The 25,115-nt window shown below is 38.1% G+C and overlaps 1 protein-coding gene across 1 annotated transcript in view; it reads right to left on the bottom strand.

The window, feature by feature from the left end:
- LOC107087166 (parvalbumin-7-like) overlaps positions 1–20,638 on the bottom strand; it is a 51,348-nt gene extending 30,710 nt beyond the window's left edge. Inside the window, exon 1 of the mRNA XM_015378585.1 lies at positions 20,473–20,638. The gene's annotated coding sequence lies outside the window, so the exon portion shown is untranslated. The remainder of the gene's footprint in view (positions 1–20,472) is intronic.
- Between the last annotated feature and the right edge of the window lie 4,477 nt (positions 20,639–25,115).

Genomic DNA, 25,115 nt, shown 5'->3' with positions numbered 1-25,115 from the left:
CTAGAGTTTTCGCTTTGGACCTTACTGGCAGTATAGCAAAGCCAGGTGCAGTGGGAATTTTATTTAAAAGGGATAAATTATGTCACAGAATCCTGCAGATTTTGTAAGCTAAGGAAAAGAAATACAGCTTCCGCCATACTGCTTTTGCAGAGTTTATGTGCAATTCCTGAGTTTAGCTCAGTTGAGATTTAAATATAAGAGCAATAAATCCCAAGTAAACAGTATTTATTTACCGGTATTTCCAATGCTAAGCTCAGAACGTTGGACCCAGATTTCTTCACTTCATTTCCCCAGTTATATTTTTATATCTTCTCCACATCTTCCCTCTCTTCTTGTGTTACATTGACATCTGTTGCTAGATCAAACAAACATCTTTGCATCATGCTGTTTCCGTCTTTGATAAATCTCATTCCTTCTCTCTGATGGAAACCGGCAGCTGTCATTCATGCCAGAGTCTATGATGATTTTCTCATTTTCCTAATTTTACCATTATGTCATTCTCTGCTCTGGAGAGACAGGATCAAATCACAAGGTGTCTCCTTCCATCTCAAACAGGTTCCAGTTTCCTTATATTATATTTAAACAGACCTTTAGGTTACATGCAGAGAAAAGGGAAGCAGGAGGTGGACCAGAGTGAATGGTGCACCTCCCCAAAATTGTAGGTGACCGCAGACAGTGCCGCAGATAGCGTCGCAGGGAGGAGACAAAGAAGGCATCTGATTGGTAAATTCTACATCCACTCTACATTATGCGTATATCCTGTTTGGTACCTAATGGCAGAAACTCTGGGTGTAGTGCCATCCACAACACTTGGCACACCTCAGAAACTATCCCATACAGCGTACAGGACGCTAGTTTGTAGCTCTGTGCGACCGTCTGTTGGTTTGCACCCAAAGCCAAAACATGCAGCGCCACAGCCAGTCTTTCAGGAACACTCACGGGTGAACTAGGTGTTGTCCGGCATTGGATGAAGGGTTGTAGATGGCGAACAAGCTCGTCAAACCGACACACTGACAACCACAATCCTAGCTAGTTTGTGATTGTCCCTTTTACGTTGTTCCGTGGAATAACTTAGCGCAGACCAAGGTTAACCTGATTAAACAGGAAATCTCTTCTCTTGAGCAGTAGGAGTTGTATAGAGATTCACAGGCTTTTACTTTGGTAGTCCATTTTCAAGTAAAAATGTAATTTGCAAACTAAACATTTAGCTCCAAACTAAATATTTATTTAACAACTTGGGAAAAAAAATATCCCCCTTATTTTTCTTTGAATATATAAATATTGTTCTTAATTTTTGACTGCTTAACTTTACAAACGGCACCCCATAATTGACTCTGGCTCATTAACATCAATGGAAGCCTTATCAATGGTATTTCAAATTAAACTAAATGCACAAAATATAAGAGAAGCTATTTATACAAAATACTGCATATATCTCAACTTTGCTTTTGCTACCAAAAAGATAAACATTAAATATAAAAAAGGAGAAAACTTATAATAGCCCAAAAAACCTTTGACATGCCAGAAGTTTATATGAGGGCTGTCATATTTTGCAGGGAGTTGATGGTAATAACCTGATGAAAAGCTTTCTGCAAGCCTTCTTAATCTCCTTACTGCAGAATTATTTCACATCACTTGTGTGTTTCTGCCAGCAGCACATTTTATTTTCATATTCACTTTTTTGGGGGGAGGGGGATTGTGAAAGAAGGTAGGGAAGAATGTCTTTCAAATAAACTTTTTTTTTTAAATTTTTTTAAAACAACCAAATAGGGGTTTCTAAACTTAACTTATTTCAGTGAATGTTACAGTGTATCTTTTCATTCATTCTTTTACTTTTCTGCTGATTTGCCTTTGCGGCTTGACTTCAACCTTTTGCAGATTAAGGAATGTTTTGTCCCGGCAACCTAAATAAATGCTCTCATCTATCTGCGTGTCCCTCCATCTATCGCCTCCCTCTCATTCAGCCATCCTTCTCTCAGTCTCCTCTAGTCACTCACTCTGCTTTCCATCACCCTCCATTAATTTTATGCTTTCATTCTTTCTCAGTATAACACATCTAAATGGGTGGGTTCATCAGAATGTCTTAGTAAATTTTGCAGCCCTCCCTCTATCTCCCTTCCACCCAACACACACACTGACACACATTTATCCCCATCTATTTTTCTCCCTGAGAAGCTCTCTAGATCATTTGGCCGTAGCAAACGGGCTCTTAAACTCCAGGTGTGCTGCACTGAATGATGACCACAGGAGGACAAGATGTGGCTCACACACAAACCTTTAAACACACACGTTGAGCAGCCAATAGCCCCATCATTGCACCAATGTTTCTGTGCCAAGCCCTTTATCTTTTTTTTCCCTTTTTCTTTCTCCAAAAAGGCAATCTATCATGCATAAAGCCTGAGCTGTGATATGAGATTTAAACATAAGCCTTTCTCTATGGAGCCATCACCATGGTTTAAAAATACATTTCTATGCATAACCAAAGAATGAAATTTAACTTTAGACATTTTGCCCTACAAAAAGGTCTCTTCCTCTCCTCACGATGTTTTAGTCTCTATGTGTCTAATGTGCATTCTATGCCATTTCCCCCAATTCAGTGTTCTTGTCAAGTGATTATTCTCCCCACTTCTTGTATTTTTATACTGATTCCGAAGGATAAAAATGCACCCGACTTTTAAAAAAACATCAGCATCAATATTGTGCTTTCAAAGGTTTGCTTCAGGACTCAATGAGGCATGAAAACGACTATTATGTTTTGTGAGGGAATGCAGAAAAAATCCTGATGTCTATAATGGCTCATTAATTGCAGGTCCTGCAAAATGTTTACTGTTTAGAGGTTAATAATGTCATAATCTTGGCGCTGATGACTGGCTTGATTGCTAATTCTATTCACCTGCCTAGCTCCGCCCAGTTTCTCATCACCGTTAATCTGTGTCACCTTCCCCAGCCTATTTTTAACCTGCCTTTTTCCAGTCACCAGTGCCAGATTATTCAAGCCTTCGGTGAGAGTTTTCTAACAGATAATCTCAATAAACTGGAAAGAACATATAAAAACTACTTGCGGCATCACAGATTTATATGTAGTACGTAGACTTGGGAGAAAATGAACCAAGATGATGTTTCAACAATCACAGCCATGGACATAACTTATATTTCATGCAATCTGGAGTGTGTAAAAAGCACTGGACTTTTTAGGTTTGATGTTTTCTGTTCGGGTAGTAATTTCTTTAAATATACAAAAAATTACCAGAATGTATTTATTTTTTTAACACATGATTAATGTCCAATTAAAAAGCTGGTTGTCTGTTTTGCTTAATCTTCCTTTTGCACTATTTAAACATGAATGTGAAGCCATCTGAATACTCAAAATAGCACCTAGGTGTGAGCTTATGCATTCACTGTTATCTGTTTTTAGATTGGCCTTTAATGGACCAGTGAGCTGTTTCCTGTACAATGACTGCTGGAGATAGGCATAAATCCCTCCACGACCCTCCAAGGAGAAAGCATTTATGGAAAAGCGATGAATACATTTGCACATATTTCACAGAAAAAAAAAATTATAAAAAAAAAAAAAAAATCTGTGTTCATGTATGAATAGTTGACTTGTGTATTTGGGCTTTGAGCAGAGATGACACAGATTCAGAGTGACGGTCATGCTCTTATGTTCACTGTTGTCAGTCATGAACGTATGCCTGGGCAGTGACTTGCAGATACAGTCTGCACAGTGTAAATCCATCCAGTTAAAAAAATGTCAACCATCCTCATTTCATCAACATTAAAACCAAATCTACGGCAGTTTAAGCCTAAGAAGTTCAATTTCTTCAGCAAAATATGCAGTGTCTGAAAAAGGAGGCCTCTTTACTCTGTTCTTCACCAATATATTTTCTCTAATTTAAGTTTTCATTTTATGTGATTTTGTGATTGGTGTCACTAGTTGCTACAGGCTGTGAGTCTGACTGATTGATCCCCTTCCTCCTTTATTTAGGTATTTCTGATGCCTCGTTCTTCTTTGCTCTCTTGTTCACTTGTTTAAATTTTCAGCTTTGCAGTAAGGAAAGCCTGCAGGCCAATAAACACACACTCATGCAATGAAAGCAAGCATCCCTGCTTTCCTACAGAGCAGGTATGAAGGATGCATGCTTACATGGAACAAGGGCAATGACTAATATTGTAATGAAGCAGGAGATTATTTGCATGCAACATGTAAACCACATAGCTGACAGACAAAAAGGAATGCATTTTTTTTTTTCAAAAAAAATGCATTCAGGATTTATTGCTGTGTTTGCACTGTTTTAGACATGCTCTATCAAATGAATACTCTTTGAAAACAGAAAAACTTTTTAAGGTTTGTGTCATCTCTAAGTGTTTAAATCAGGTTTATTGCTAATTTGGGGTTTGATTAATTTACTTTTGCCCCTTTCTTTCTTATATTGTCCTGTGCCTATCAGTTTGTGTCTCCCTGGCTGAAAATACTGCAGTCTTCGTCATGCCCGACTGGCTTACAGCAGTGTGATCTAAGGGTCTCCTTTTTCTGTGGCGACTGTAAAGGAAGGGAGCTCAGCTTCACTCAGTTTCAAGAGGAAAAAAATTAATTGAATGGGACAGATGTTGATTATGTCACAGAGTATGCATGTGTAATAGCTTACTGGTGTAGTGCTTGGGGCAATGGGACACAAACATAGTTTGGGCCAAGAGTAAATGGGGTCAGAGAGAGTCACCGATGTTTCTTTTATAGCACACACGGCCTGTGGGCGATTGTTCTGCACAGTCTGACATTCGAAATAATTGCAATCATATATGAATATCATTTTGACCACTTTTTGCATCTTCTATGTTTCCTTTTTGCTTCCTTTAATGTCAGAGATTAAAGAAATAGATCATTTGGAGCAAGGCAGTTCGATTATATGCTTTAATTCTGCAGAAAGATAGCTCATATGCAGTGAATGGCAATAAGACCCATTTTTGATGATTTTAATGAAGCTTGATGGGTTTGCGGGGGTGACTCACTGTATGCTGCCTATGTGCATATTAAAACAGTGTTGCCTTGTTAGTCCCTATAACTTCATTATTTATGACATAATAATTAGTATCATCCTTAGAATATCACTGATATTGTCCTAAAATTCTTTTATATTGCTGAACCCTTTGCATTAAACAAAAAGAGAATGTACTAAATGAAACCTAGGCTTTGATTACATCAAAAATGTTTTTAAAGGGCATCCTCATTAGCTGTTTAAAAACAACAAAAGTGCTTCCAGTGAAGAATGTGGAAAATTGAAGAAGTGGTGGCATAACCCTCCATGCCAGGTGGTGGTGATACCTTAAAAACTAGGAGTATACATACAAAACACACCTGTATACATATTGTGAGGAAAAACAGCGGAATTTTACGATTTAGAGAATGAAATAATGTTACTTTTTTCTATCATACCCTTGGCTCATACCTTAGGAATTCATATTTCTTTTTTGCAGAAAAAGAAGAATCCCAAACATTATGTGAGGAATCTAATATTACTTTACAATAAATCAGGTTTGGCCTTGCCCTTTATATATAGCCGTAAAAGTATTCTGTAAGCTAGTAGAGATTTATTATAGGAATCAGAACAGATATGCAATCCTGTAAATTTGGAGTTCTTATATTTCTTTCCGAACAGACAATAAAAATGAGATATGAAGTATCTCTCAGGTTCCTGAGGTGCCTTTTTATCACTTTTGAGTGGCCCTTGCACACACTGTGCTTGTCTGAACAATGACTAAGTTTAGAGTTGAACCATAGGTTACATCTTAGGTGAAAAGCTAAAGCTTTATTAGTTAAGTGTTTTTTAACCTAATTCAACAGTTTGAAATGCAGCGAGACTTTCAGTCTAACACTATTATTGTTAGAAAGGACAAAAAATCTTGTTTATTCTCTTGCCTTCCACACTGATCCTGTGCATCTTTTTGTCTTTCCATTTACTGTAAGTGTCTCCCTCCTTTATCTCCATTTTGCATCATTCACTGCAACCATCTCTATTTCTTCTTTGCCTTTCCCTTTTTTGTCTGTTGAGCAGCCTGACTTTGTTATTGCGTGGATCCTCTTTCAGTTGAACACATTATTTCTGTCTACTTGTCTGCTCTGTCCTACAGTATTCAGGCAACAGAAAAAAGAATTAGTATTCCAGCCATTTAGGCTCCCTAAACACAACAGCTTTGTGGTAGCCCTCCCAGCACTAACCCATAAACACTGGTTACTTGGCACTTCACCATATGTTTAATTACAAGTAGGTCTGCCTATCAGTTCTAATATTAGCTTGTGATTACTGTAGCTGCATGAATGTCCATTGTTGACTCCTAATTAATCACAAATTAATCTCTGATTTTCTTTTTTTTTTTTTTTATCTTAACAGAATTCATTTGAGCATCATGGTGGACACATATCCTTGTATGGAACTCTGTATTTATTGTGATTGCAACAACACCAAACATGACAATTATCAAGAATGTTCTGCAGAAAACCTATAACGACTCTTATCCTAAAAAATGCCAACAATACTCATGGGCATTTACTTTAACTCAAGATAGCTGAATTTTACCTGTTATGATGGAAAAATCAACGAACACGAACGGAAGATTTTAAGGGGGATAATAATGAGAAATTAAATATATCCAATGAACGAAATGCAAGTTTAATGCCAAACTGTCATCCCAAAAAGAGCAGATAGAATTAGGCTTTTGTTCTTTGTCCTTTTCACATGCTGTATTAGTTTGATGTGAAACAATAAAAACATCAAAATGTTTAACTTTACAAAGGAAACTGAGCCATATGATCACAATAAATTCTGTTTTCCTCTGGAATAACCACCCTGTACTTATTAAAACCAAACATCTTTAATCTACTGCCACATATTATTTTAAATGAACAAACTTTAAACCTACTGTTTAAAATAAATATATTATTTGATTAGGACAGATGAAAAAGAATGGATCATATTTCATGTCTTTGTTATATCTGTATTTATTGTTTTTCTTGTTTCATTTGTTAAAGAAATCTGTTGTTGCTTCAGTGGTAAATAACCACATGTGACATGATGCTTTGGTTGACATTTGCTTTGCCCTTTTGCACCAGTATTTTTAAAATGGTTTCTTTTCTCCTACACTGTTTACGTTCTGATCACTGCTGCACTTTATGAATGGTAAAGTTCATTTAACTGTTTCACTGTTGAAAATCTGTACACAATGGAATTTCGTTTTATATACATTCTGTGCATACAAAATGACAATATAGTTTATCAAAGTGTAACTCTTAGTCTGATACTTTCCTTAGTGGATAACAGTTAAAAAATCCAGAGGTTCGTCCTGTCGCCCTTCTCTAGACCCCTCTCAGATGCAATAATTTCAACAACGGTTGAAGAAAACAGACGAGTTCCAAAAAGTACAGAAAAGTGTGTTAATCACACATTAAAAGAAATTACTGGTGCTAAAAGGAAATTACTTTATTACGCATGTATGTGTTAAATTAAACAGTACTACTTGCAAGTATTTTTTATTTTTACTTTCAAGTTATCAAGCACTTCTTTATTTATGAGCTCATCACACTGTCTCTTCTAGGTCCTCTCTCCTCACTCTTTATGCCTTTTCCAAACACAGGTGTGATGCATAATGGAGCAGATGGCAGGTGGGAAAGGGGGCCACAATGGCAGAGACTTGAGTGGGAACCATCTTTTTTTCTTTTCCATGTATTTTTGCATTGATTGCTTATATCTAAAAACAAGCTTGATACTTTTTTTAAAATATGTTGTTATTATGATAAACCCTTTCTTTTTGGTCCCTGTTGAAGCACTTTGTATGGTGTACCGGCAAAGACTGGCTAATTTCACTGAAAAAGAATTAAAGTGTTACATGGCTTTTATTGCACACAAACATCGTGTTCCCACACTATTATACAGATTTGAACTGTTAAACTCTTGGTGCTATCATGAGAACTTTTGTAGCAACTTTAAATTAGGAGCAAATCATTTTTACTTTGCATCATGACCATCACCTGTCTGAACATATGCTTGATTACCCAGGTGGTTATTTTGACATGTTTCTTGCCTGCACTTAAGTTTTATGGTGTTTTATATACTTATATAGCACTTTTCCCAGTCAGGAGTTTCGATCAAAGTGCTTTAGACCACATTCAGACATTTGCATCCTACACTGTAGCCACAGCTGCCTTGAGGCTCAGTGACAGAAGCATGGCTGCTGTACACCTCTTAGCCTTTTGATCAGAAGCAATGTTCGGGAGTGTGTCTTACCCAAAGACATAACAACATATAAAGCCTTGAAAGGCTTGAACCCTCAACCTTTCGGTTGCAGGGCAAACCTATGCATCTGACACCAGTGTCGCCCCATACAGCCTGAATACAGACTTGCAGTGTATTCCTACTAATGATATTTGGAGAATGAGACACTGAATCCTACCATTACAGTAATGTTCATCATCTTGTGTTGTGCATGAGTTAGCAGTGCTCATTGCAACGGCAGATGTGCATACGGGTGCCAATTTGTGCCAGTGTGCGAAGTTGCCTTGCACCTCCACCCCTGCACGGGACGCCAGATCAGCAGCTCACTGTCTTGTCATTCACAGCAGCCCCTGCAGTGCCGTATGTGGGAAACAGCTGAGCATAGGGGGAGTGGAGCTCTACTCACTTTGCAGCAGAATTTAAAGAGTTTAAAACGCTAGCGTTTTTAGAGAAAAGGAGAATTGTCCTGTAACCACTAAGACAATGCCATCTTTAAGATGGCTCTGCTTAAATCCTCAGCTGAGCCAGCCTCGTCAAGTTAAGATGTAAACTTTCATTGAAAAAACAGAATTTGAAGAAGTCTTGAGGAGCTCACATGGATCAATACTGAGTATTAACTGAACGTGTTGCACTGAACGTGTTGCACTGAAGTGTGCAGAAACAGCAAATAACTAGACTTCTGTTGTATGTGGTTTAATTTGAAGCATTATGTGGCCCACAACAGTAGATATAGAAAGAATTATTGGGTGCATCCCAAAGGCTAGATTCTTTTTGACACAAATCATAGATAAATGTTCTTTAGAATGTTCCAACTCTCCAACTCTAAATGGTTAAGCATAGAGAAGTTGTGATATGACCAGAGAGAACACATTTTCTAGTTGACAATCTCTAACTGTTGACTGAAGTAGGATGATGTGTTTCACCCCAGTGCACTTCAGCCCAACCCATCCACAACCGTGACAAGAATTGACAACCATACAAAGGCGGAAACAAGGAAATTCAGTTTTGTGTTGGCCTCATCGACCATCTTTCCTCACCACATCCAACTAAACAAAGTCTGCTTGACCTTAATCTGCACTGTCACTATGTCAAATGAAGGTCACACGAAAGCGGACTGCTGTTAAAGGAAAACATCCTCACAATTGGAATCGATGTCTCTAATCCTGAGGGGCTGAATGTGGCCTGGAATATGACAGTCTTCGAGGGATTGATGGATATTGTTCTCAATGAATGCTTCTTTGCAAGGCCGCAGGAAAAGCCTTGTCATTCATGTCATTAAAAACACTTTGAGTGGAGCTGAATGATGGTACACCCACAGCGTAAAACAATATCTGCTCTGTAGCTAGAACACTTTTTAACACTCTTCTCTGCTTACTTGAGAGCCAATGTGCAAAATAAAAGAACCAACAGATATTAAATGCTTTCTGCAAGTAAATAAGTAAAGTTTTGTCTTCATTTTGTCGTCACATCAAAGGCTTGATTTATCATTAACTTAAAGATGCATATATAAGAAATTCAAAATATATGACAGTTCAAAGCTGTCTATAGACACCATAAACAGTAAAAATAACATTTTCTGCAGGTCTGGCAGTGGAAGCCAGTAATGGAACACCTTTACATTTTATTTTATATATAGCAGGCAGGTAAGGACTAGTTTGGTGTTAAGACTGAACAAGTCAAGACTGTAAGGAGTCGAGGAGGAATAGTACAGTTGTTACTTTTTGGTTCTCTGTCTTATTGTCAGTTGGGTTTTGTGATGTGTTTTATTTATAAAATTTTGTCTTACAAGTGAATCAATATTCAGTCATATCTGTGATATCTCCATATAACTCTATGTAACTAGTTTTAGTGTGTGCTGTCCTCAGTATGGTTCATTTTTATTTGCATTTTGTACTTATTCAAAAGTAACAACAAATCACAGAAACAATTCAATATAACAGATTGTTCGGAGCATCAGTGTGGGAATTTCATGCTTGGATGAATATTTTTTTTCAGAATTATACAAGTAAAAATTCTGAAATTTGTCTTGGGTGGCATACTCTTACATATTGCTGAAAAGTCAACGAGCTAAGGCAATTTAACTTGTCGATCTAGGTAATTTTTATCTGTTAAGTGCCTTGATAAATACACTGAATTGAAATGAAAGGGTTAGGGTTTCTACCCAGTGCACAACTCCAAAAGAAGGCATCCGAGGTAGCATTCACATCTACGAGATAAAACTACTGCTGAACACTTTTACTACAGAGAAGTGAATATCTCTTTTCTGACCCCACTGCATCTGCAAAGATATAAAATCTCATAAAAGTATCCCTTGCACCAAATACTACCATAACATCCCCCACAAGGTGCATCTCTAGTTTTAAATATCCTCTAAAACTCTTCCCTTGTCACTATAAAGGAGAAGATTATGTTTAAGATTTTTTTATTCAGGATTAGAAACTATACAGCTACTGCTGAATCAGAGGTTTGACATTTCAAAACTTTTTTAAAAAGGACAAATCCCTAATATTTAGAACATGCTCTGTCTTTCAAAGCTCTGATCCCACTGGTGTTTTATGTGATATAAGCTACATTTACATGCCCAAAATTTATCCAATAAAATTTAACCTTGGTTGATTGGAAAATCAAAATCTCTGTTTATATGGACAAATAAAATCATCCAATCGTGACTTGTGTTTACATGTACCAAGCTTTTAATCAGATTAAATCATCTATTTTTCCAGAAACAACTTAGTAATAGAAGAAGCATGCTTTTTTTTTTTATAAACAAATCTATAGTAGTCATCCTCAACTGTAGTTTCTCTTTGTTGTTAAAGTTTCCTGCGCATAATTTTTTTTTTCTTTAGTTACTCAGTTGTGACTGTTTTTCCATTATAGTCCTTTGTTGCATCTTTGTATCCATAGTTTTGCTTTTGTTGGCTGTTTTGGTTGAGTGTTCAGCAGTACCTTATGCTAATGCTCCTTCACTACAGGGGTAGAGGGTAGGATGGCATGTTCATCCGCTCATTACATTTAGATCAACCTCCTCCACCAAGTAGTCAGTGGATGAAGCTTAGTAAAGAGAAAAACGTCACGTTATTTTACTTCAAAGGTCCAAATGGGTGTGTACATGGACGCCAATCGGAATGACGATCAGCAAAAAAAAAAAAAAACCCAGCTGTCTTATTAGGAATTAAATTTATTTCATTTGAAATTGGATTAGAACCCTCAGTCTGACATATTTACATGAAACACTATTGATTTGATCAGACCTTCAATCCAATTATAAGTGTCCATGTAAACATCGCTATTAAGATTGTCGGGTAAGTTAAGCACAGCTGTATCCCCATATTATTTTCCCATGCAAGTGGGAAGAATTATCTCAGCAACTGCTTAAACAGTGATAAAATTTCCTTCCCAAAAGTACTGAGGGTCTACTTTACCCTGCTGACAAGGTGATCAGATCGGAGAGATGCTCATATTGTTCCTCCCACCTCTTTACAATATCCTAAAAAACTCCTTCTAAACTAAGACGCCTTGGTTAGGTTTAGACTTCCTTTAGGTCTGCAGGTGTTTTGCTTCCATAAGCCTTCTGGATTTCTGGAATGCTCAATTTTTGCATTTGCGATCTATTGAAACAATCTGCCATGTCTGCAGTATCAGGACTGCAAAGATAAAAAAGTATTTTCTTGAACCTGAATTCTTATTTATTTATTTGGGTTGCTTGCTATTAAAAACTAAATGTTGGTACGTTATGTGTACTGTTGGCTAGTATATGTTGACCAAGAATTTTTAACCTTAGGTCTCACTTCTTGAGAAGTACAGCACATCTATATATACCGGAACGTTGCTCCCTACAGATGGTTACTTTAAGTGGTTTTAACAAAATAGGTCACATCATCCAATTAATTTCTTTTTCTAAAAAAAAGAAAAGGAAAAAGACCAGGCTAAAATAACAGGAGACCTCTCTATCCATTTTTCTAGCTCTCTGTCCCATCAGACCACGGGTTTGTTAATGATCTAATTTAGGGGGTCATGGGTTTTCTAATTGGAAATGGGAGGACTCTCGTTGCTCTGGACTGAACTCGGTGACTGTCTAAAGTTAGCTGCGACTTTTTGTCCTCATTGAATATACTCAAACGCTGTCACACTCTGTTCCCACAAACATGGTCAATCATTTAAATTACTCAAATAACCTTCGCACACTCCCACGAGAAGGAAGTGTTTTCCATTCAGAACATAATGGACAGATTTACTTACACGTGTCCTAATGCATGCTGGGCTTTATCAGACATATTTTTTTGGATTTAAATATACACACACATACACACACCTAGATCTACATCTATTTATTTATCTATTTATCCATCTATCTATCTATTGTATGTATAAATGTATTTAGTGCACAAATATAAATCTCTACTGATCCTTTAATAAAGTCTTAGTTCCAGGAGTTGTTGCTATGTGCTGTTTATCTGATGTGTACAGATGCATTCAGACAGTATTAAGCCCCAAACATGCAGCACAGATCACGTTTTACGCTGATCAACCTGTGTATCAGCCAGCTCATCAAGCTCTCAGATGCTGGCCGCATCACACAACATCTGTCCTTGACCTTGGCAGCAACAGCTAAGCAGTGAAAACTCTTTGGAGTCAGTTTGGCTATCACAGCCCTCTGTCAGAAACCATTATGATAAATAAGACCTTTATTAATGCGTGTGCGTGCACTGTAATTGTGATAGGTAGAAGAGTGCATGTCATCTGCAACCTGGCTTGCTTCAGTGAACCCAATTTCTGCCTTTTTGTATCAGTTAGCCAAGTTATCTTTGCATATTGCACAAAAGCTTCAGCGAACTAATGTGTAATTCTGTTTCACTATTGTCTGCCAATGAGAACTATGTAGTTCTCTCCTCGGTTTTCATCCAAAATCTCCTTTAATTAATGCCATTAAAACAAAGGCTCTAAACAGGGGGTTAATTGTGGTTTTCCTGAAATCAGTGCAAATGCAAATTCTCCGTGAGCGACCTCTGTTCCACAGGGAAGAGTGATGGCGTTTTAATTATCCAAGCAGCCTCTTAAGTTGCTGAGGCACCCTGGTGACAATGCAGCCATATTTGCAAAAGAGTTGAAATGAGTAAAACTGAAGTAGAGAAGTAGAGATTGACAGAAAAGAAAAGGAAAGCCTTTATTCAGGTAAATAAAGGTCAAGGGAAAGAAAAAACACGAGGAATCACTGTGCCTCCCCCTCTGACTGTTCACATCTGACTGACCCCTTTTTGACATCTCTCACTTTCAATCACCAGCCCACGCAAACATCTACTCCCATATGTACCTCTAGTCAGCACCCCTACCTACACATGTTCTCAACCTCTCCATACAAGCCCCATAAGCCTGTGCAAGGGAGGGAGGGAACCAGAGGGCAATTGGCAAAGTAGGACATATTGTAGGATAGATGCTGCCATGAATGCAGCAATGAAATGTGACACAAGACTGCTTACTGCCATCAATCATGTTTCTTTCATTTCTTTGATGCTGTTTTATAAGAGGAGTGAAAACTGATCAAAGACCTTTACCCTTTAAACTGCATTGTCAACCTCCAACCTCCATTTTGTCAACCAAATGGTCATCCATTTTGTTGACCGTTTGGTTGATCAGGCAGTTAAAAATTCAGATGGGCGATTTGGTGTTTGATTTCCTTTCTGGGGATTGAATTCTCCAGTTTAAGGATGAATTTCTAAAATTTGTGTATCTCCGGTGCCTTGAAAACAAAACCACACATGAACCCTTTTTCCACATTTTATCATTTTACATTTGCACAAGTCTATTCAAGTTAAAACATGGACATTGTGGCATTATGCAGTGGGGATGTTCTTCAGCAGCGACAGGGAAGCTATTCTGTGCTAATTGGGGAATGGATGGACCTGACATCCAGCTTCTACTCCTGTGCTAAGAAATAAACAGTGACATGGCTGCAGCTGCCTCTAAAATCAATATTTGGATTGATGTAATTTTAAGACATTAAGTTTGGCAAATCATGATACGCCATCCAAAGGGACAAAATATTCAATGTTGGGATTTTTTTTATAATGGTACAAACTCAACCTGTAATGGGATATTAAGTAAGAGCCTAACACTGAATAGTGGCCCCTCAGCATGATACCACCAATGCCAGAAAAAAGATTAAGCAAGTCACTGTAAAAATTGCATTTGTAAAGATGTTACAGAAATTAAAACTCTAGCCTTCTATTAATTTGTCAATATATCATTTTTTTAAAGCTGGAGGAACCAGAGCTGCTTTTCTTAAAGTATAAGCTTCTAGGCTTGTGTAAGATGACCTTGCACTTGACGTTGTAGAACTGAGTCATAGTAACAACAACATCATGAAAGCATTATTTTTCAAGACATCTTCAAATTTGCTCCTCCACTTAGGCAGTAATTATTTTTTGGACATAATGACAATTAGCATTTAACTGTAAAACAGGTGCGGTTGTTAACCACTCAAAGAATAATTTCTCCTTTTAGAAAACTGCATATTGCTAGTTACCACTAGTGTAGTTTAGCAGTTTGTGTTTTGAAATAGTTTCTATATTTCTAAGTCTAACTTCCCTCACATTGCACAAAACCTTCACCCGCACCAGTCCATATTCTTTCACTTTGACCTTTCAGTAGTTCCCATTAGCAGAGCTCACATCTGGCACTGGCAGGAGTTTTATGTGATCTTTTTACAAATAGGATGACAACTCTTGAGCTGCAATTATAAGAAGTTAATGAAACATTTAACCCCTTTATGACCAAGAACTGCCCTCTATTATTTTATAAGCTATTATGTTACTAATAACCCTTTAAAAGGAAAATATACTGTAGATTCACATGAGAAATGAAAATTGAGGTTTTAGAGCTGCCTGTATCTCTAAATTTATTTATTTCTCTTATTTAGAGTTAAAGATGTTGCAAATAAATGCAAATCCCCCTTCAGTTTTAGTGGTACATGACAAACACTAACCCTAATGCCCCATTTACACTACCCCTCTGAAACCGGTTCATGCCATGTTCAGACTGAGGTTGGATCGGTGAACCGTGCCGAGCTTTGTTCTTATAACCATTTTCACATCACGCTAGCATTGTTCCTCGCCTCCTATCAGCAGTCCACAATTCTACAGCTCTCAATGCGGTAATTACCCATCAAAAAATGTCCTCTGCCCACATTTTAATGAGAACCTCAGTCTCTGCATCATCCCAGGTCGCACCATGCTCTTATGATGCCAGTTATTGTTAATAGGCTGAGAAGAAGTTTGTGTTGTGAACAGGTGAATAGATGTGTAAATTAAAAAGCCAGACACACCACAAAACCTGCAAAATGAGTCAACTGACTGTAAATACGAGATGACGCGGTCTGCTCGCCCTTTGTTATCTGAGAACCGAGCCACAGCTGAATATTGCCAACCGCAACTGTTGAATTAGTACGAGATTTAGCACAGTTTGGTTTCATCAAGCAGTTCAGCTACGTTCTATTAACACTCAACAGTTATCTCAGATAGCACTCGGTTACCGTTCTCAGCACGGTTTCAAAAGGGTAGTGTAAAGAAGTCTTAAGTATAACATGCCCATGCTGTACTTTTGCACACAATAAATATTTTAGCTTGTAAAATGTGATCTCAAGCTAAGGCAGCCTCTCACTGTATTAGTAAGTAAAAGCTATAGCATCTCCTTGAATACATGATCTCAGGTTATGCTAAGCAGAAGCTCTGTTTGCGCCAATGAAGTTTCATTCACTAAGGCATTGAAAGTAACTTGAATTTGTGGTGTGGTTACTACAACACTTGGACCTAAACTTATTTTCTGAATAAATCAGTTATCTGACCCCCTGAAGATGCTCTAAGACTAAATATACTGTAGATCACTAAACATTTACCCTAACATGCTAGGGTAACCAGAAAATGTAAAACAAAGAAAATATTTTAATACCATGATTTAAAAGCTTTGTATGCCCTTATGTAGTCTCTGTGTATTTTTGATCCATTAGCTCCAAATAAACAATCTTTGTAATAGAAGGGCACCATCAATTATAAATATATACACAGCTGCAGAACAATGCTATTAAATAACATCTGCAACCCCATTGCATTTCCTCTGCTGCAGCTGTTTGTCATAATTATATGCTTTATATAATAAAACACTTTGATTTTAGAAAAGGCTAAGCTGATTAGTTTATACAAGATTTTCTATGTTTTTTTGTTTTTTTTTATGAATAAAGGAGAAAACACTAACCACATGCTTTTGTAATAGAATTTTCTTTTAAATTTCTTTCCAAAATTGGTTATTGGTATTAGATGTGTTGATTTTTCAGATCATTTGTCCTATTTCTGTCAATAAATCCTAGAGGGTCATAAGCAGCTGACCAAATAGCAATCTCTATATGTCTTGAAGTGAAAGGGGGGGGCCCCTTCAGACGAACACTCTCATAACATTATCAAGTTTTGCATATAGTATGGATACGTACTTGGAAATGTCCTCAATTGTGCTTCATTTCATGTCTGTATGTCATTTTAAAACATTATTAGGATGTTTGAAAAAAAAGTTTGTTATAACTGTGTTTCTGCTGATCTCATTGGAAATAGGGCATTGTTAGGGCCCTGTCACACCTTGCTGATTAAGACAGCATACGCCCGACAACCCAGAATCTTCTAAAACACTGGCATACGCTGGACTTTCTATGTATTTTTTCAAGTTTGGTTGTATACGTAGCATATTCATAACGTGTCCAGAACTTATGTCCAATGACAGCCTAACTTATGCATAACGCACAGCAGCATAATGCCCATGAAATGTTGGTGAAGATTCTCAGTCATCCAGGTCATAGTCATTCCAAAAAAAAGTTAAAAACAATCCACTGGACGGTCCACTGGATTGTTTTTAACGTTTTTTTGGAATACCAATGAAATGATGCACAAGCCAGTTTCCTGAGGAGAGCAGCGTTGTGCCCGGAGGCACCTGGGCTGCATAAAAAGTCCATGTCCTTGATAGAGGTATTACACTGGCTGCTGTTTACCGCCTGCACAAAAAAATAATATATTAAAAGAAAAAGAAAGAAAGAAGGATTGCAGTATATGCAGATTTAGGGTCATGTCTGCTAAGATGTTTAGGGATCCATCACTCTAACCTTCTTGCTCACTCTATGATGGGGATGAAGTCTGGAGGAGAACTGACAGTTTCCTCCTATGAACCCCCTTTTATACCAAATATGCCATTTATACAGTAGCTGTAAGATAAAAACACGTTCAGTGGTCGTCTGGAACACATCAAATTCATTAATATGCTTTGGAGATAAGTTCTTGATATGTTATGCATAAGTTATGCACAAGTTATGCCCAAGTTTTGGATTTTCTTGATATGTTATGCATAAGTTATGCACAAGTTATGCCCAAATTTTGGATAAGCTGGACACCACGACTGATGAGTAACTTACACTTAAAATATGTAAACGATCAAATAATTCCCCACGTATGACGTTGGGATCTAGTACGTCAGGAAATTTTTATCACACTCAAAATTTCTCGACATACTTGCCATATGTCGACGTGTGCCAGCGTGCTTAAGCATACTTCAGCGTGTTCATAACTTACACAAAACATACCAATAACTTATCTAATCTATCCCAGCTTTTTTTACATATTTTTCGTACGACAAGGCATACGCTGGTCTAAATAGTGAAGGGGCTTTAAAAGGGCGACAACCCCTCCCAACAAATAACAAATAATAAATCAACAGCTGTTCGAAAAATTGCAAATGGTATTCAAAAAAATTGCTTCACTGTGACATCCATCCCCCTTCCTTGATTGTGCTCAATCTTATGTCTGTACTGTATCTCAATCACAAAAATATTTTGTATGATGTAAAAATAGTTTGTAACTACTGCTTTTCTTCTGGTTACTTGCTGGAAATTATTGTAAAATGGTGCTCAAATGCAGTGACTTTCTGAAGGTCTGGAGGGGTTTTAAGGAAAACCATGTATCTGAGCACAATTTTAAAGACATTGTGTGAAACCAGAGGCTTGAGTCTACAAATTGACCAAAAATGACGACCCTAGAGCAAAATTGGTGGCTATGAGGGCGATGTAAAAAAATAATTTTTTCTTGTCAGAAATCAATCCCTCTCCCCTCTGTAATGTGATGTAATAAACTCTAGATTTGAGTTTTTCCCTCAAACTTTGTGGTGCTTGAAGGATGATTTCTGCAAAAAAGTAGCAGTTATGAATATACCATCTTCAGTTTTGAGAAGAAGGATTCGTCTCCAAACAGAGATTTACATTAGATGCATTTGTAGAATAGGCGTATGACCCCACACGTTATCGCATGTAAATAAAAAAGAGATTTAATCAACGATAGTATGAGAGTGAGTGTAGTACATCATTAGCTGGTAGATGAGGAACTTTAATTTACATTATTTCTTCAGGTAGATTACTGAGACCTTATGAAAATTGAAACCAGGCAGGATTATATTATTTATTCTAAATAAGGAACTAGATGTTATCAACATGTATTTATTAAAAAAAAAAAAAACAGAGAAATGAGGATAAAATATAATTACAAGACGTTTTATGGAAATGACTACAATATCTGCTAATGTCAGGCAAATCAAGGCCTTTTTAACAAAGACATACAAAACTTTCAGTCTGTCTGCTTGGGTTTGATTTTTTCAGTCACTCCCCACAGCTAAATTGCAAGGTCCCCTCCCACAGGAACATTATTTCACACCTGGGTGTTTCACGCTTCGCTGAGCTTCATCCTCATGAAATCAGTGAATTCCCAGGTAATCGGGTGGAAAAATTTTACCCATGTATCAGGCTTGACATTTTTGGTTAATGGAAAAGTGGTGATGTAGCTTCTGGAGAAAACGTAAGAGCTAGAAGGAAAATGCATCTTTTGTTTCTTTAAAACAAGCATTCCCCAAAGGTTATCAGATAGATTTTAGAGGCGTTAACTAATTCTAATGGGTGAAGTAAAATGAGAGCATTTGATGTAGACCAAAACGTTCAATTTACCGTCTGAGAAGGGCACCTTCAGAGGATTTCTTGCCAATCTCCAAGAAAAGGTTAGAAAAACATCATATTACTAAATACTGCTCCCTTAACAGCAGATCTCTGCAGCCCCTTTAGAATCACCGTGTGCCTCTTGGCTGCTTCTCTGGTTAATGTTCTTCTGGTCAGATTAGCGGGATGGCAATAAGGTTTGAAGCAGTTTATTTGGATGACTGAACAGAGCTTTTATGAGATGTTGAGAGCTTCAGAGATTTGTTTAAGTTTTTAGCCTCTGGTCCTTCTATCAAGGCAATTATTACTTCCATATGGCCAGCTAAGAGAGCAGACTGCAGAATGTTAATGAATGGAATAAATGTGTGAATCATGCAGTAAAGCTAAATGTTTAAAATAGTTTCGATGTGGTTTTAAGGCGTCACATATCTATGTCTATATCTCTGTCAGTAGTTTAGAAAGCACTGATTCCTCCAATCCACATCTGATATTCCTCGCCATCACTGCAGCACTGTGCCGTATGGACGGTGGCGTTACAGATAATGTTAATGTACCAGAGCGGAGGCTGCGGCTTTACTCAGCCGTCCTCTACAAAGCTTCACCTGCACAGGAATGTAATGTCCTTTGCCTCATCTCTGCCACCTCTTTTATATCCTTCATGTCTTCCTCTTTCTTCCCTCACACACACGCATGTGCACACACAAACAGAGCTCAGGGAACCAATCACCACTGCCTGCTTGCTGGTCCTGTTTGTGAATGGGATTCTTACGGGAGAGGAGGAGGGGGCAGGCACTGATGCATTTGTAGGCATGCAGAAAGACACCAGCGACCAATTTTATGATTTTCTTTTTCTTTTAAAATATTTTTTATTAATTTCCACTTTATTGTAATTTCTCCAAGCTCTTCTTCCCTTACTATCTTCTTTGTTTTACCTCAAATGTCTATATTTTTTAATGCTGCAGTTTTTTGGGGGGAATGCTGCATTAAAACAGCTTTTATTAAAGGGCTTTCCCTTATTTCCTTCTCATGCATTCCTATTATAATCCTTATTGTTCATTTTCTCGACTTTATTCCTCTACTGCAGACATCCCATCATCTTCACACCTGTGCCCTAAAGCCAGTGCCAGCACAGGTATAGTGAACAATCATCACAAATGCACATAGAAGCACTCATATGAACTCCTAACCATAGACACCTACCTCTATTGCAAGGTCTTTGTCCGGGGTGCTTCTGAATCGTCAGTTGTTGGAAGAGGAGAGCTGAGTCTGCGAGCTTCTGGCAGCTGAAGAGGAGTGAAGGACAGGAAGAAAGAGATAGAAAGGGTGAGGAGGAGAGACAAGAGGATGCAAAGAGAGAGAGTAAGAGGGAGAATGAGAGAGAGAGGGAAAAAGTGCACTAGAACGATCCAAGAGAAAGAGGAGGAGGAGGGGTGCTCCGGCTTGCTGGAGGTGAGATGAAGGGGAGAAAAAGGGAGGTAGGAGGGGAGATGAAGAGAGGAAGAGAGAGATAGCAGAAGTGCACTTGGTTGGGATAGGAGGATTCCAGTGGATGGTGGGATGGGGAGGTGAAGTGATGACAAGAGGGAGGAAAAGATGAGAATAAAAGAGTAAGAAGCTATGAAATAATACCCACAGCAAAATACTTGAGGTTAAATAAAAAAGAAGGCAGATTAAAAGTGGAGAAGAGCGGCAAAAAGGGAAATACTGTGGAGCGTTTATCAGGAAGTGTTCAATGAAGTACAGTCAGTGGGTAATTCATGGAAAAGTAAATGTTTGGTATCGCCTGAGCACTCCTTTATTACAACTGTAACCTTTAACAGGCTGTTACAACTCATGTCGACTCATAGCATGCCGGCAGTCACTTGAGACAATCAATTCTAGAGAGCAGAAAATGTCCCTCCATCCATTAAATCACACTGTAATCCAATCTTGAGTTGCTGTGTTGCAGACCAGATTCTGCAATTAACTTTGGAGCGATACCTTAGCCAAGCTATGGCTGCTCTGAGAGAAAACGTAAAAACAGAGAAAAAAGGAAGAGTCGGATCATCCTGACATGTGAGTGACAAATGGAAACAGGAGGAGATGGCATGCTAAGGAAAGGACCAGTTTGTTCTAATGGCTAATGGTGTTGGACACTAGATGGTGAAAGAGGAGGTAGAAAAGCAGTTTAGCCTTCAGCTCAGGGATGAAGGACAGTAAACCGGGGGCCGCCAGAGGAGACGGAAAAAAGACGGAAAAATTTAGGTTTAGGTATCATGCAGTTGCATCCTAAAAGCACTGTACAGCTGTGAGTTATAGATTAGAAAAAAAAAACAGGTTTCTGTAGGAAGATGCAGGCAAACAGAAAGACTCCCAAACTACTGTAATACTAGTGATGCATGTCCCTCTGGTTGCATTTATTGCTTAGTTCTTCGCTTATTTCATTTTTTAATTTGGAAGTTGTACTTGTTTGTAACTTTCATTTATTTTGCTCATTTGTATTTTTTCTTAGGGAAAAGTAAAGATAATAGAGCTTTCAACTACTGATCTGATCTAGGAGCGAGATTTCAATCGCTGACAGCAAAATCACTCTTTTAAACCATAAACAAACAGAATAATTTGATGCATTTTCTGTTTGTATTAATTAAATTATTTTATATGATAATGAACAGATGCTGTGTCCTAAATTGTCTTCCCAAATATGTTCAATACCACCAATTTCCTTAAGGATCTGATACAGATTAAAATACAATCTGGTATTTGTGATTAGGATAGAGTTCTTTTTTGCAAATACACCTTGCAATGTGTTTGTTAAATGTACAAAATCTAGTAACTCCTTCGAAACAATAGTTTTTAAACTCACTCCTCAGGACCCACTGTTCTGCATGTTTAGGTGTTTCCCTGCCTTAATAAATAGGTCATTAACAAGCGTATGCAGCCCTAGGTAGCTTCTGGACAGGAATGCAATAATCTCCTGGAACAGAAACACATTTAGAAGAGAAAAGGCTGCTGCATAACACTGGGAGGCTCTAATTGAAAATCCCTTTGAAATATTTAACTAAATAAATGAATGCCATACTTATTGTAATAAATTCACAGCACACAGTTTTTAAATGTTAATTCAACAGTCTTAGCTAAATGGAATTTTTGTAAATAGCAAAACATATAAATATATTTATACAAAACCATCTAGTATATATATATTTTTTAAAGTTCCCTAAATACGTTATATTAAAATTATAGTAATTAGAGTATTTCACCCTGAGTGAATTAATAAATAAATTAATGCAGGTATTTGTTGGAAGCATTTATTTATCCTGCATCTTATTTTATAACTACTTAATATGGGCAACACCAACTGCAACAGGGCTTGGTGCCATTTAGAGCTCCACATATTCTGGCTCTATAACTGCAATGTACCTGCCTTCTATCTAACAGCAGCAACACCTTTGCCCTTCCTTCTCTGTCCTCTTTATCAGTTCTACATATTCTGTGTCATGGTTTACTCTACAGTGTTGACGAGGTTGTCATGTTGCAACAACTTCTTACTGTTTTTCCAATATCACAATATCACAAATTACGTTTTAATCAAAATAACTCAAAAGTCTTCTGTTATAATCTCCTACTGTTTGTTCATGGAATTACATACTGACACAGGCATTATCTAAAATAACTGTAGTATCAAAAGTAGGGGTGTAAATAATAATAATTGTTTTGTATCGATGCATCGAACCATCAGCCGATGATCCGATGCATCGTAACGTCCACAAGAGTATCGATTCATGTTTTTTTTTTCCTCCAGTCTATTTTTATCCATTTGCCCCTGGGTGTAGTTCTTCTCCTATTTTGCCCTCCTACCTCGCTTCCTGGTTATACTCCTGCAGCAGTGTGTTGCAGTAAGCTTGACACAGACACATTTTTGATTTATGCTCAGTATTTAAGCGTGGTCTGTGCTACACACTATGGGTCTAGATACAGCCGAGGAGGTGAGGAAGTGGGGGTGAGTTTAGTCCGACGACGGAGGGACATGAGGGCCAAAAAGAGCGGAGATCCAGGTGGAAAAAGGGTCCCAGCGTTCTCGCGCACCTCGCTCTTCTAGCAGGTCAAACTTCACGAGTTGTTTTCCGCAACTTCGGTCATAAAAACAAAACAAGCCAGCCTCCTGTCTGCGGCACTGTCTGCGGTCAGCTACAATGTGGGAGAGGCGCAGCGAAGTGTCTGTGGAGGGGGCGGGGACGTCTGGAGCCAAGGTATTGCATTGCACTAATTGCACTGATTTTGTGCAGCATTTTTTGATGGAAGGTCTTTCAGAATCTACAACGCAGGGGTAGTATTATTTTTCAGTGAATGAGGTTTTAATAGGAATAGGTGGAGTACAACTTTTCTACTTCTGTTATTTGCTGTTTTTTGTTTCTCAAAAAAATGCATAACGATATTACAGCTTTCATTAATTTATTACAAATTTGAAACATTGTCTAGCCTGTAAGGTGTTAAAAAAAAGAACCAATTAATCGAATCGAATCGTATCGTGGTATATTCTTGAGTATCGAAAATAATCTAATCGTTGGGTCAGGAAATCGATACTGAATCGAATCGCCATGATGGGTGTGATTTACACCCCTAATCAAAAGTATTGAAATTAGATTTTAAAATTAGATTTTAAGATTTTCACTTACATGTAGGCGTGCTCTACTGTTAGCAACGAGGCTATTTTAGATGCCGTCAATAGTCATAAAGATGACCTTCCTAAAGTCTACACCCTCATGGATTCTCTCAAGAAATCACTGAAAGGTCGCCTGGACTCCATTGAGGCTTTTTTAACAACCCTGCAAACAGAGCATGGTGAGCCCAACACCGTATAGACGACATAGACGTGGCTCTATCCTCCACATATATCCGTGTTTCGGCGCTGGGGGCAACTTGCAGCCAGCTAAGGGTCTTCCTAAAACAAAGACAAACTATTCGGATTGTTGGTGTCAAGGAAGGGGAAGAGGGTGTCCATCCTGCAGAGTTTGTTTCAAAGTTAATCTCAGAGCTGCTGGGACAGGACAACTTTACAAAGCCCGTTAAAATAGACAGAGTGCACCGCCCCCTGAGACCCAAGCCGGTTCCCAATGAACGACCTTGGATTATCATCGCCAGAGTGCACTACGATCTCGACGTGATGATTATTCTGCGACTGAGTCGACATCAAAATCTGCTGCTGTAGCACAGCCAGAAAGTCTTCATATTCCCGGACTACAGGATCGAGGTTTCAGCACAGCGCCAGGCTTTCAACACCATGAGGAAAAGGCTGGTGGAAGCTGGTGCCAAATGTTCCTCGCATTTTCCTGCCAAGCTGCAAGTGTCTTTAAATGACGATGAAAACCTTCACTTCATAGGCTTATACAGAGCGGTTTGTCAACTCATTGTCTCACATCCACTGACTTTATGAAGCGTTCTACACCAATGTTTATTTAAGCCTTGGTGCATTTTAGCATTTATATAGTTCCTCTGAAGGTAAACACCGCTCGTTGGGTTTGGGCTACTTACTTAGGGCTTCCTCTCTCTGTTATCTGGCAGCCTCCACTTTAGATTGAGGGATATGCCTCTTCGTACCTGTTGCAGCTGGGGTGAATTTTGGGGATTTTGTATTTGTTCTGTTGTTGTTAAACCTCCTTTGTTCTGTTGTGTTCATCTTGTCAGCTGATGTTTTTACATTATGATAACTGCAGGATAATAATACTTCTAAGCATGAGTCCTATTAATTTTGTCTCCTGGAACTGCAGAGGGCTTGGTAAAGCGCTTAAAAGAGCAAAGGTGTTTTCACATTTAAAATCACTTTCATCCGATATTGTCTTTCTTCAGGAGAAAGCCAAATGAGC

Source organism: Cyprinodon variegatus, unplaced genomic scaffold (genome assembly GCF_000732505.1).
Source record: "Cyprinodon variegatus isolate N-32 unplaced genomic scaffold, C_variegatus-1.0 Scaffold175, whole genome shotgun sequence".
NCBI classification, from domain to species: Eukaryota; Metazoa; Chordata; class Actinopteri; order Cyprinodontiformes; family Cyprinodontidae; genus Cyprinodon; species Cyprinodon variegatus.
Note: the sequence above shows the minus strand (reverse complement) of the source record. Positions and strands in the feature narration are given on the sequence as shown.